This window comes from Carassius gibelio, chromosome B19 (genome assembly GCF_023724105.1).
Source record: "Carassius gibelio isolate Cgi1373 ecotype wild population from Czech Republic chromosome B19, carGib1.2-hapl.c, whole genome shotgun sequence".
Lineage (NCBI taxonomy): Eukaryota > Metazoa > Chordata > Actinopteri > Cypriniformes > Cyprinidae > Carassius > Carassius gibelio.
Window position 1 is genome coordinate 1,594,573 of NC_068414.1, and position 13,278 is coordinate 1,607,850.

At 47.0% G+C, this 13,278-nt stretch overlaps 9 non-coding genes across 9 annotated transcripts; 1 reads left to right on the forward strand and 8 right to left on the reverse strand.

The window, feature by feature from the left end:
* Positions 1-682: 682 nt before the first annotated feature.
* trnad-guc (transfer RNA aspartic acid (anticodon GUC)) lies at positions 683-754 on the reverse strand. Its single transcript has one exon. It is a non-coding gene; the product is annotated as a tRNA-Asp (tRNA).
* A 1,611-nt stretch (positions 755-2,365) lies between these two features.
* Positions 2,366-2,437, reverse strand: trnad-guc (transfer RNA aspartic acid (anticodon GUC)). Its single transcript has one exon. It is a non-coding gene; the product is annotated as a tRNA-Asp (tRNA).
* Positions 2,438-4,050: 1,613 nt separating this feature from the next.
* On the reverse strand, positions 4,051-4,122 carry trnad-guc (transfer RNA aspartic acid (anticodon GUC)). The gene has a single exon. It is a non-coding gene; the product is annotated as a tRNA-Asp (tRNA).
* A 1,598-nt stretch (positions 4,123-5,720) lies between these two features.
* On the reverse strand, positions 5,721-5,792 carry trnad-guc (transfer RNA aspartic acid (anticodon GUC)). Its single transcript has one exon. It is a non-coding gene; the product is annotated as a tRNA-Asp (tRNA).
* Positions 5,793-7,394: 1,602 nt separating this feature from the next.
* Positions 7,395-7,466, reverse strand: trnad-guc (transfer RNA aspartic acid (anticodon GUC)). The gene has a single exon. It is a non-coding gene; the product is annotated as a tRNA-Asp (tRNA).
* A 1,599-nt stretch (positions 7,467-9,065) lies between these two features.
* Positions 9,066-9,137, reverse strand: trnad-guc (transfer RNA aspartic acid (anticodon GUC)). The gene has a single exon. It is a non-coding gene; the product is annotated as a tRNA-Asp (tRNA).
* A 1,042-nt stretch (positions 9,138-10,179) lies between these two features.
* LOC127980479 (U5 spliceosomal RNA) lies at positions 10,180-10,294 on the forward strand. Its single transcript, XR_008159503.1, has one exon. It is a non-coding gene; the product is annotated as a U5 spliceosomal RNA (small nuclear RNA).
* An 803-nt stretch (positions 10,295-11,097) lies between these two features.
* trnad-guc (transfer RNA aspartic acid (anticodon GUC)) lies at positions 11,098-11,169 on the reverse strand. The gene has a single exon. It is a non-coding gene; the product is annotated as a tRNA-Asp (tRNA).
* A 1,613-nt stretch (positions 11,170-12,782) lies between these two features.
* Positions 12,783-12,854, reverse strand: trnad-guc (transfer RNA aspartic acid (anticodon GUC)). Its single transcript has one exon. It is a non-coding gene; the product is annotated as a tRNA-Asp (tRNA).
* Positions 12,855-13,278: the final 424 nt, after the last annotated feature.

The following is a 13,278-nucleotide window of genomic DNA, read 5'->3' on the forward strand; positions in this document are numbered from 1 at the left end:
GATGGGAAGGCAGCGCTTTCTTGTACGTGACGGGATGCAAATTCTTGAAGGCTCTCTTTAGTGACGGGTCCAAACAAAGATCTCATCTGCTCCTCTAGCCCTATCGGCGACTCGTGCACTTCGAGCCTTCTTAGTGACGGCGCAAGTTGCTGACTGCTGACTGCGTTGGTGGTATAGTGGTGAGCATAGCTGCCTTCCAAGCAGTTGACCCGGATTCGATTCCCGGCCAACGCATATCCTTTGGCTCGGGCTGACGTCGAAGCAGAACTCCCTCTGTGACCTGTGCCTCCACCCAAAACTTTTGGATGGAATAATTTCGGATGGACCCATCATTAGCTGAAGTCGCATAACACTTGCAACACTACCGGTAGCAGGGGTCATTGTTTGGACTCTTTTTTTTTTTTTTTTTTTTTTTAATTGCGCTTTAAACAAAAAGTATTGTGTCAATGCAACTGAACAACATTTATTAGGAACACAGTGCGTCAATAAAGCTACTGACTTCCGCCTGCGTTGGTGGTATAGTGGTGAGCATAGCTGCCTTCCAAGCAGTTGACCCGGGTTCGATTCCCGGCCAACGCATGTCCTTTGGCTCGGGCTGACGTCGAAGCAGAACTCCTTCTGTGACCTGCGACTCCAACCAAACATTTTGGATGGATCATTCGGAAGACGAAAAGAACCAGCTCTCCCCGTCGGGGAATCGAACCCCGGTCTTCCGCGTGACAGGCGGAGATACTGTCCACTATACTAACGAGGAGCCGTGCATGCTGCCGTTTCTCCCCCAACTGACGGCACTGCACTGACATAACTAAACAATGCATGGCTTCTTCTGACGCAGACCCAGCCCTAGCACCGTAAAATTTCTGATGGACCCATCATTTGCTGAAGTCGCATAACAATTGGAACACTACCCGTAGCAGGGGTCATTGTTTGGACTCTTTTTTTTTTTTTTTTTTTTTAAATTGCGCTTTAAACAAAAAGTATTGCGTCAATGCAACTGAACAACATTAATTAGGAACACAGTGCGTCAAAAAGCAAAATGACAGTTAAAGGCATTTCGTTATTGAACTCTTTGATGACATCATTCAGCTAAGTTCAGTTTAAATAGTATCTGTGCAATAATTTGCAATCAAGTCAACGATATCGCTGTACATGAAGTGTCCCCAGCTCCGCCTGCCAGAAGCGACAGAGGCAAGAAACCAAAACTCGATCGGTGAAAGGATGGAGAAAAAACCCGGTGAGAAACCAGGCTCAGTCGGGGAGACAGTTCTCCCCTTGTCAGACGAAACCAGTAGATCAGCTCCAGGCTGCAGGAATGTCAGACTGTGCAGAAGAATCATCTGTTTCCTGTGGTCTTGTCCAGGTGGTCTTTACAAGGGATTTGTATCTGCGGCTCATCTAGTTGTCACGGTCTCCGCTGTGTTTCTGGGCCATAGAGGTCCTTTCTAGGTGTTGATCCACCATCTTCTCTGGATACGGACTGGATCCGGGTGACTGAAGCGGATACAGACTGGATCTGGTGGCTACGGTGACCTCGGAATAAGGGATTTCTTTAAAAGACTTTTTTTTTCATATAAGATTTTATCCAACTTTTCAGATAGAGGCATGAGAAAGAGATTGCCTTGATTGGGCTTTTGGTTATTATAGGCACTCTCTGCGTTTGACCACTTCGTGTTTATTTAGCCGGATGGGAAGGCAGCGCTTTCTTGTACGTGACGGGATGCAAATTCTTGAAGGCTCTCTTTAGTGACGGGTCCAAACAAAGATCTCATCTGCTCCTCTAGCCCTATCGGCGACTCGTGCACTTCGAGCCTTCTTAGTGACGGCGCAAGTTGCTGACTGCTGACTGCGTTGGTGGTATAGTGGTGAGCATAGCTGCCTTCCAAGCAGTTGACCCGGATTCGATTCCCGGCCAACGCATATCCTTTGGCTCGGGCTGACGTCGAAGCAGAACTCCCTCTGTGACCTGTGCCTCCACCCAAAACTTTTGGATGGAATAATTTCGGATGGACCCATCATTAGCTGAAGTCGCATAACACTTGCAACACTACCGGTAGCAGGGGTCATTGTTTGGACTCTTTTTTTTTTTTTTTTTTTTTTTAATTGCGCTTTAAACAAAAAGTATTGTGTCAATGCAACTGAACAACATTTATTAGGAACACAGTGCGTCAATAAAGCTACTGACTTCCGCCTGCGTTGGTGGTATAGTGGTGAGCATAGCTGCCTTCCAAGCAGTTGACCCGGGTTCGATTCCCGGCCAACGCATGTCCTTTGGCTCGGGCTGACGTCGAAGCAGAACTCCTTCTGTGACCTGCGACTCCAACCAAACATTTTGGATGGATCATTCGGAAGACGAAAAGAACCAGCTCTCCCCGTCGGGGAATCGAACCCCGGTCTTCCGCGTGACAGGCGGAGATACTGTCCACTATACTAACGAGGAGCCGTGCATGCTGCCGTTTCTCCCCCAACTGACGGCACTGCACTGACATAACTAAACAATGCATGGCTTCTTCTGACGCAGTCCCAGCCCTAGCACCGTAAAATTTCTGATGGACCCATCATTAGCTGAAGTCGCATAACACTTGGAACACTACCCGTAGCAGGGGTCATTGTTTGGACTCTTTTTTTTTTTTTTTTTTTTTTTAAATTGCGCTTTAAACAAAAAGTATTGCGTCAATGCAACTGAACAACATTAATTAGGAACACAGTGCGTCAAAAAGCAAAATGACAGTTAAAGGCATTTCGTTATTGAACTCTTTGATGACATCATTCAGCTAAGTTCAGTTTAAATAGTATCTGTGCAATAATTTGCAATCAAGTCAACGATATCGCTGTACTTGAAGTGTCCCCAGCTCCGCCTGCCAGAAGCGACAGAGGCAAGAAACCAAAACTCGATCGGTGAAAGGATGGAGAAAAAACCCGGTGAGAAACCAGGCTCAGTCGGGGAGAAAGTTCTCCCCTTGTCAGACGAAACCAGTAGATCAGCTCCAGGCTGCAGGAATGTCAGACTGTGCAGAAGAATCATCTGTTTCCTGTGGTCTTGTCCAGGTGGTCTTTACAAGGGATTTGTATCTGCGGCTCATCTAGTTGTCACGGTCTCCGCTGTGTTTCTGGGCCATAGAGGTCCTTTCTAGGTGTTGATCCACCATCTTCTCTGGATACGGACTGGATCCGGGTGACTGAAGCGGATACAGACTGGATCTGGTGGCTACGGTGACCTCGGAATAAGGGATTTCTTTAAAAGACTTTTTTTTTCATATAAGATTTTATCCAACTTTTCAGATAGAGGCATGAGAAAGAGATTGCCTTGATTGGGCTTTTGGTTATTATAGGCACTCTCTGCGTTTGACCACTTCGTGTTTATTTAGCCGGATGGGAAGGCAGCGCTTTCTTGTACGTGACGGGATGCAAATTCTTGAAGGCTCTCTTTAGTGACGGGTCCAAACAAAGATCTCATCTGCTCCTCTAGCCCTATCGGCGACTCGTGCACTTCGAGCCTTCTTAGTGACGGCGCAAGTTGCTGACTGCTGACTGCGTTGGTGGTATAGTGGTGAGCATAGCTGCCTTCCAAGCAGTTGACCCGGATTCGATTCCCGGCCAACGCATATCCTTTGGCTCGGGCTGACGTCGAAGCAGAACTCCCTCTGTGACCTGTGCCTCCACCCAAAACTTTTGGATGGAATAATTTCGGATGGACCCATCATTAGCTGAAGTCGCATAACACTTGCAACACTACCGGTAGCAGGGGTCATTGTTTGGACTCTTTTTTTTTTTTTTTTTTTTTTTAATTGCGCTTTAAACAAAAAGTATTGTGTCAATGCAACTGAACAACATTTATTAGGAACACAGTGCGTCAATAAAGCTACTGACTTCCGCCTGCGTTGGTGGTATAGTGGTGAGCATAGCTGCCTTCCAAGCAGTTGACCCGGGTTCGATTCCCGGCCAACGCATGTCCTTTGGCTCGGGCTGACGTCGAAGCAGAACTCCTTCTGTGACCTGCGACTCCAACCAAACATTTTGGATGGATCATTCGGAAGACGAAAAGAACCAGCTCTCCCCGTCGGGGAATCGAACCCCGGTCTTCCGCGTGACAGGCGGAGATACTGTCCACTATACTAACGAGGAGCCGTGCATGCTGCCGTTTCTCCCCCAACTGACGGCACTGCACTGACATAACTAAACAATGCATGGCTTCTTCTGACGCAGACCCAGCCCTAGCACCGTAAAATTTCTGATGGACCCATCATTTGCTGAAGTCGCATAACAATTGGAACACTACCCGTAGCAGGGGTCATTGTTTGGACTCTTTTTTTTTTTTTTTTTTTTTAAATTGCGCTTTAAACAAAAAGTATTGCGTCAATGCAACTGAACAACATTAATTAGGAACACAGTGCGTCAAAAAGCAAAATGACAGTTAAAGGCATTTCGTTATTGAACTCTTTGATGACATCATTCAGCTAAGTTCAGTTTAAATAGTATCTGTGCAATAATTTGCAATCAAGTCAACGATATCGCTGTACATGAAGTGTCCCCAGCTCCGCCTGCCAGAAGCGACAGAGGCAAGAAACCAAAACTCGATCGGTGAAAGGATGGAGAAAAAACCCGGTGAGAAACCAGGCTCAGTCGGGGAGACAGTTCTCCCCTTGTCAGACGAAACCAGTAGATCAGCTCCAGGCTGCAGGAATGTCAGACTGTGCAGAAGAATCATCTGTTTCCTGTGGTCTTGTCCAGGTGGTCTTTACAAGGGATTTGTATCTGCGGCTCATCTAGTTGTCACGGTCTCCGCTGTGTTTCTGGGCCATAGAGGTCCTTTCTAGGTGTTGATCCACCATCTTCTCTGGATACGGACTGGATCCGGGTGACTGAAGCGGATACAGACTGGATCTGGTGGCTACGGTGACCTCGGAATAAGGGATTTCTTTAAAAGACTTTTTTTTTCATATAAGATTTTATCCAACTTTTCAGATAGAGGCATGAGAAAGAGATTGCCTTGATTGGGCTTTTGGTTATTATAGGCACTCTCTGCGTTTGACCACTTCGTGTTTATTTAGCCGGATGGGAAGGCAGCGCTTTCTTGTACGTGACGGGATGCAAATTCTTGAAGGCTCTCTTTAGTGACGGGTCCAAACAAAGATCTCATCTGCTCCTCTAGCCCTATCGGCGACTCGTGCACTTCGAGCCTTCTTAGTGACGGCGCAAGTTGCTGACTGCTGACTGCGTTGGTGGTATAGTGGTGAGCATAGCTGCCTTCCAAGCAGTTGGAGAGAGCAGTGCGCATGTCCTTTGGCTCGGGCTGACGTCGAAGCAGAACTCCCTCTGTGACCTGTGCCTCCACCCAAAATTTTGGATGGAATAATTTCGGATGGACCCATCATTAGCTGAAGTCGCATAACACTTGCAACACTACCCGTAGCAGGGGTCATTGTTTGGACTCTTTTTTTTTTTTTTTTTTTTTTAATTGCGCTTTAAACAAAAAGTATTGTGTCAATGCAACTGAACAACATTTATTAGGAACACAGTGCGTCAATAAAGCTACTGACTTCCGCCTGCGTTGGTGGTATAGTGGTGAGCATAGCTGCCTTCCAAGCAGTTGACCCGGGTTCGATTCCCGGCCAACGCATGTCCTTTGGCTCGGGCTGACGTCGAAGCAGAACTCCTTCTGTGACCTGCGACTCCAACCAAACATTTTGGATGGATCATTCGGAAGACGAAAAGAACCAGCTCTCCCCGTCGGGGAATCGAACCCCGGTCTTCCGCGTGACAGGCGGAGATACTGTCCACTATACTAACGAGGAGCCGTGCATGCTGCCGTTTCTCCCCCAACTGACGGCACTGCACTGACATAACTAAACAATGCATGGCTTCTTCTGACGCAGACCCAGCCCTAGCACCGTAAAATTTCTGATGGACCCATCATTAGCTGAAGTCGCATAACACTTGGAACACTACCCGTAGCAGGGGTCATTGTTTGGACTCTTTTTTTTTTTAAATTGCGCTTTAAACAAAAAGTATTGCGTCAATGCAACTGAACAACATTAATTAGGAACACAGTGCGTCAAAAAGCAAAATGACAGTTAAAGGCATTTCGTTATTGAACTCTTTGATGACATCATTCAGCTAAGTTCAGTTTAAATAGTATCTGTGCAATAATTTGCAATCAAGTCAACGATATCGCTGTACATGAAGTGTCCCCAGCTCCGCCTGCCAGAAGCGACAGAGGGAAGAAACCAAAACTCGATCGGTGAAAGGATGGAGAAAAAACCCGGTGAGAAACCAGGCTCAGTCGGGGAGACAGTTCTCCCCTTGTCAGACGAAACCAGTAGATCAGCTCCAGGCTGCAGGAATGTCAGACTGTGCAGAAGAATCATCTGTTTCCTGTGGTCTTGTCCAGGTGGTCTTTACAAGGGATTTGTATCTGCGGCTCATCTAGTTGTCACGGTCTCCGCTGTGTTTCTGGGCCATAGAGGTCCTTTCTAGGTGTTGATCCACCATCTTCTCTGGATACGGACTGGATCCGGGTGACTGAAGCGGATACAGACTGGATCTGGTGGCTACGGTGACCTCGGAATAAGGGATTTCTTTAAAAGACTTTTTTTTTCATATAAGATTTTATCCAACTTTTCAGATAGAGGCATGAGAAAGAGATTGCCTTGATTGGGCTTTTGGTTATTATAGGCACTCTCTGCGTTTGACCACTTCGTGTTTATTTAGCCGGATGGGAAGGCAGCGCTTTCTTGTACGTGACGGGATGCAAATTCTTGAAGGCTCTCTTTAGTGACGGGTCCAAACAAAGATCTCATCTGCTCCTCTAGCCCTATCGGCGACTCGTGCACTTCGAGCCTTCTTAGTGACGGCGCAAGTTGCTGACTGCTGACTGCGTTGGTGGTATAGTGGTGAGCATAGCTGCCTTCCAAGCAGTTGACCCGGATTCGATTCCCGGCCAACGCATATCCTTTGGCTCGGGCTGACGTCGAAGCAGAACTCCCTCTGTGACCTGTGCCTCCACCCAAAACTTTTGGATGGAATAATTTCGGATGGACCCATCATTAGCTGAAGTCGCATAACACTTGCAACACTACCGGTAGCAGGGGTCATTGTTTGGACTCTTTTTTTTTTTTTTTTTTTTTTTTAATTGCGCTTTAAACAAAAAGTATTGTGTCAATGCAACTGAACAACATTTATTAGGAACACAGTGCGTCAATAAAGCTACTGACTTCCGCCTGCGTTGGTGGTATAGTGGTGAGCATAGCTGCCTTCCAAGCAGTTGACCCGGGTTCGATTCCCGGCCAACGCATGTCCTTTGGCTCGGGCTGACGTCGAAGCAGAACTCCTTCTGTGACCTGCGACTCCAACCAAACATTTTGGATGGATCATTCGGAAGACGAAAAGAACCAGCTCTCCCCGTCGGGGAATCGAACCCCGGTCTTCCGCGTGACAGGCGGAGATACTGTCCACTATACTAACGAGGAGCCGTGCATGCTGCCGTTTCTCCCCCAACTGACGGCACTGCACTGACATAACTAAACAATGCATGGCTTCTTCTGACGCAGACCCAGCCCTAGCACCGTAAAATTTCTGATGGACCCATCATTTGCTGAAGTCGCATAACACTTGGAACACTACCCGTAGCAGGGGTCATTGTTTGGACTCTTTTTTTTTTTTTTTTTTTTTTAAATTGCGCTTTAAACAGAAAGTATTGCGTCAATGCAACTGAACAACATTAATTAGGAACACAGTGCGTCAAAAAGCAAAATGACAGTTAAAGGCATTTCGTTATTGAACTCTTTGATGACATCATTCAGCTAAGTTCAGTTTAAATAGTATCTGTGCAATAATTTGCAATCAAGTCAACGATATCGCTGTACATGAAGTGTCCCCAGCTCCGCCTGCCAGAAGCGACAGAGGCAAGAAACCAAAACTCGATCGGTGAAAGGATGGAGAAAAAACCCGGTGAGAAACCAGGCTCAGTCGGGGAGACAGTTCTCCCCTTGTCAGACGAAACCAGTAGATCAGCTCCAGGCTGCAGGAATGTCAGACTGTGCAGAAGAATCATCTGTTTCCTGTGGTCTTGTCCAGGTGGTCTTTACAAGGGATTTGTATCTGCGGCTCATCTAGTTGTCACGGTCTCCGCTGTGTTTCTGGGCCATAGAGGTCCTTTCTAGGTGTTGATCCACCATCTTCTCTGGATACGGACTGGATCCGGGTGACTGAAGCGGATACAGACTGGATCTGGTGGCTACGGTGACCTCGGAATAAGGGATTTCTTTAAAAGACTTTTTTTTTCATATAAGATTTTATCCAACTTTTCAGATAGAGGCATGAGAAAGAGATTGCCTTGATTGGGCTTTTGGTTATTATAGGCACTCTCTGCGTTTGACCACTTCGTGTTTATTTAGCCGGATGGGAAGGCAGCGCTTTCTTGTACGTGACGGGATGCAAATTCTTGAAGGCTCTCTTTAGTGACGGGTCCAAACAAAGATCTCATCTGCTCCTCTAGCCCTATCGGCGACTCGTGCACTTCGAGCCTTCTTAGTGACGGCGCAAGTTGCTGACTGCTGACTGCGTTGGTGGTATAGTGGTGAGCATAGCTGCCTTCCAAGCAGTTGGAGAGAGCAGTGCGCATGTCCTTTGGCTCGGGCTGACGTCGAAGCAGAACTCCCTCTGTGACCTGTGCCTCCACCCAAAATTTTGGATGGAATAATTTCGGATGGACCCATCATTAGCTGAAGTCGCATAACACTTGCAACACTACCCGTAGCAGGGGTCATTGTTTGGACTCTTTTTTTTTTTTTTTTTTTTTTAATTGCGCTTTAAACAAAAAGTATTGTGTCAATGCAACTGAACAACATTTATTAGGAACACAGTGCGTCAATAAAGCTACTGACTTCCGCCTGCGTTGGTGGTATAGTGGTGAGCATAGCTGCCTTCCAAGCAGTTGACCCGGGTTCGATTCCCGGCCAACGCATGTCCTTTGGCTCGGGCTGACGTCGAAGCAGAACTCCTTCTGTGACCTGCGACTCCAACCAAACATTTTGGATGGATCATTCGGAAGACGAAAAGAACCAGCTCTCCCCGTCGGGGAATCGAACCCCGGTCTTCCGCGTGACAGGCGGAGATACTGTCCACTATACTAACGAGGAGCCGTGCATGCTGCCGTTTCTCCCCCAACTGACGGCACTGCACTGACATAACTAAACAATGCATGGCTTCTTCTGACGCAGACCCAGCCCTAGCACCGTAAAATTTCTGATGGACCCATCATTAGCTGAAGTCGCATAACACTTGGAACACTACCCGTAGCAGGGGTCATTGTTTGGACTCTTTTTTTTTTTAAATTGCGCTTTAAACAAAAAGTATTGCGTCAATGCAACTGAACAACATTAATTAGGAACACAGTGCGTCAAAAAGCAAAATGACAGTTAAAGGCATTTCGTTATTGAACTCTTTGATGACATCATTCAGCTAAGTTCAGTTTAAATAGTATCTGTGCAATAATTTGCAATCAAGTCAACGATATCGCTGTACATGAAGTGTCCCCAGCTCCGCCTGCCAGAAGCGACAGAGGGAAGAAACCAAAACTCGATCGGTGAAAGGATGGAGAAAAAACCCGGTGAGAAACCAGGCTCAGTCGGGGAGACAGTTCTCCCCTTGTCAGACGAAACCAGTAGATCAGCTCCAGGCTGCAGGAATGTCAGACTGTGCAGAAGAATCATCTGTTTCCTGTGGTCTTGTCCAGGTGGTCTTTACAAGGGATTTGTATCTGCGGCTCATCTAGTTGTCACGGTCTCCGCTGTGTTTCTGGGCCATAGAGGTCCTTTCTAGGTGTTGATCCACCATCTTCTCTGGATACGGACTGGATCCGGGTGACTGAAGCGGATACAGACTGGATCTGGTGGCTACGGTGACCTCGGAATAAGGGATTTCTTTAAAAGACTTTTTTTTTCATATAAGATTTTATCCAACTTTTCAGATAGAGGCATGAGAAAGAGATTGCCTTGATTGGGCTTTTGGTTATTGGTGGACCGAGAGGACTTTTTTGAGTTTTACTCCTCCCTTTTGGAGTGGGGGGGGGGGGGGGGTGCTGACTAAACACATGTGGGCAGGCATTGTCACCCTTGATGACCCTTGGCGAGCGTAGTAGTTTAACAGAGGCAGCGCACAGGCCCGAGGGTTTGGAGACACAGCTCGAGTTTCTCTTCATTGTCGCATAAATCTTTCGCCTTTTACTAAAGATTTCCGTGGAGGGGAACTTTTGCGAGTGACCTGTATTTTTGGGTGCTCTGCTCACAGCAGAGCTACATCGAAATGTCAAGAGCAGAATCAGTTTGACCGTCCGGCAGCATGCTGCGAGAGGGCTTGCCACTGGTCATCGTCTGAATAGGCACTCTCTGCGTTTGACCACTTCGTGTTTATTTAGCCGGATGGGAAGGCAGCGCTTTCTTGTACGTGACGGGATGCAAATTCTTGAAGGCTCTCTTTAGTGACGGGTCCAAACAAAGATCTCATCTGCTCCTCTAGCCCTATCGGCGACTCGTGCACTTCGAGCCTTCTTAGTGACGGCGCAAGTTGCTGACTGCTGACTGCGTTGGTGGTATAGTGGTGAGCATAGCTGCCTTCCAAGCAGTTGACCCGGATTCGATTCCCGGCCAACGCATATCCTTTGGCTCGGGCTGACGTCGAAGCAGAACTCCCTCTGTGACCTGTGCCTCCACCCAAAACTTTTGGATGGAATAATTTCGGATGGACCCATCATTAGCTGAAGTCGCATAACACTTGCAACACTACCGGTAGCAGGGGTCATTGTTTGGACTCTTTTTTTTTTTTTTTTTTTTTAATTGCGCTTTAAACAAAAAGTATTGTGTCAATGCAACTGAACAACATTTATTAGGAACACAGTGCGTCAATAAAGCTACTGACTTCCGCCTGCGTTGGTGGTATAGTGGTGAGCATAGCTGCCTTCCAAGCAGTTGACCCGGGTTCGATTCCCGGCCAACGCATGTCCTTTGGCTCGGGCTGACGTCGAAGCAGAACTCCTTCTGTGACCTGCGACTCCAACCAAACATTTTGGATGGATCATTCGGAAGACGAAAAGAACCAGCTCTCCCCGTCGGGGAATCGAACCCCGGTCTTCCGCGTGACAGGCGGAGATACTGTCCACTATACTAACGAGGAGCCGTGCATGCTGCCGTTTCTCCCCCAACTGACGGCACTGCACTGACATAACTAAACAATGCATGGCTTCTTCTGACGCAGTCCCAGCCCTAGCACCGTAAAATTTCTGATGGACCCATCATTAGCTGAAGTCGCATAACACTTGGAACACTACCCGTAGCAGGGGTCATTGTTTGGACTCTTTTTTTTTTTTTTTTTTTTTTTAAATTGCGCTTTAAACAAAAAGTATTGCGTCAATGCAACTGAACAACATTAATTAGGAACACAGTGCGTCAAAAAGCAAAATGACAGTTAAAGGCATTTCGTTATTGAACTCTTTGATGACATCATTCAGCTAAGTTCAGTTTAAATAGTATCTGTGCAATAATTTGCAATCAAGTCAACGATATCGCTGTACTTGAAGTGTCCCCAGCTCCGCCTGCCAGAAGCGACAGAGGCAAGAAACCAAAACTCGATCGGTGAAAGGATGGAGAAAAAACCCGGTGAGAAACCAGGCTCAGTCGGGGAGAAAGTTCTCCCCTTGTCAGACGAAACCAGTAGATCAGCTCCAGGCTGCAGGAATGTCAGACTGTGCAGAAGAATCATCTGTTTCCTGTGGTCTTGTCCAGGTGGTCTTTACAAGGGATTTGTATCTGCGGCTCATCTAGTTGTCACGGTCTCCGCTGTGTTTCTGGGCCATAGAGGTCCTTTCTAGGTGTTGATCCACCATCTTCTCTGGATACGGACTGGATCCGGGTGACTGAAGCGGATACAGACTGGATCTGGTGGCTACGGTGACCTCGGAATAAGGGATTTCTTTAAAAGACTTTTTTTTTCATATAAGATTTTATCCAACTTTTCAGATAGAGGCATGAGAAAGAGATTGCCTTGATTGGGCTTTTGGTTATTATAGGCACTCTCTGCGTTTGACCACTTCGTGTTTATTTAGCCGGATGGGAAGGCAGCGCTTTCTTGTACGTGACGGGATGCAAATTCTTGAAGGCTCTCTTTAGTGACGGGTCCAAACAAAGATCTCATCTGCTCCTCTAGCCCTATCGGCGACTCGTGCACTTCGAGCCTTCTTAGTGACGGCGCAAGTTGCTGACTGCTGACTGCGTTGGTGGTATAGTGGTGAGCATAGCTGCCTTCCAAGCAGTTGACCCGGATTCGATTCCCGGCCAACGCATATCCTTTGGCTCGGGCTGACGTCGAAGCAGAACTCCCTCTGTGACCTGTGCCTCCACCCAAAACTTTTGGATGGAATAATTTCGGATGGACCCATCATTAGCTGAAGTCGCATAACACTTGCAACACTACCGGTAGCAGGGGTCATTGTTTGGACTCTTTTTTTTTTTTTTTTTTTTTTTAATTGCGCTTTAAACAAAAAGTATTGTGTCAATGCAACTGAACAACATTTATTAGGAACACAGTGCGTCAATAAAGCTACTGACTTCCGCCTGCGTTGGTGGTATAGTGGTGAGCATAGCTGCCTTCCAAGCAGTTGACCCGGGTTCGATTCCCGGCCAACGCATGTCCTTTGGCTCGGGCTGACGTCGAAGCAGAACTCCTTCTGTGACCTGCGACTCCAACCAAACATTTTGGATGGATCATTCGGAAGACGAAAAGAACCAGCTCTCCCCGTCGGGGAATCGAACCCCGGTCTTCCGCGTGACAGGCGGAGATACTGTCCACTATACTAACGAGGAGCCGTGCATGCTGCCGTTTCTCCCCCAACTGACGGCACTGCACTGACATAACTAAACAATGCATGGCTTCTTCTGACGCAGTCCCAGCCCTAGCACCGTAAAATTTCTGATGGACCCATCATTAGCTGAAGTCGCATAACACTTGGAACACTACCCGTAGCAGGGGTCATTGTTTGGACTCTTTTTTTTTTTTTTTTTTTTTTTAAATTGCGCTTTAAACAAAAAGTATTGCGTCAATGCAACTGAACAACATTAATTAGGAACACAGTGCGTCAAAAAGCAAAATGACAGTTAAAGGCATTTCGTTATTGAACTCTTTGATGACATCATTCAGCTAAGTTCAGTTTAAATAGTATCTGTGCAATAATTTGCAATCAAGTCAACGATATCGCTGTACTTGAAGTGTCCCCAGCTCCGCCTGCCA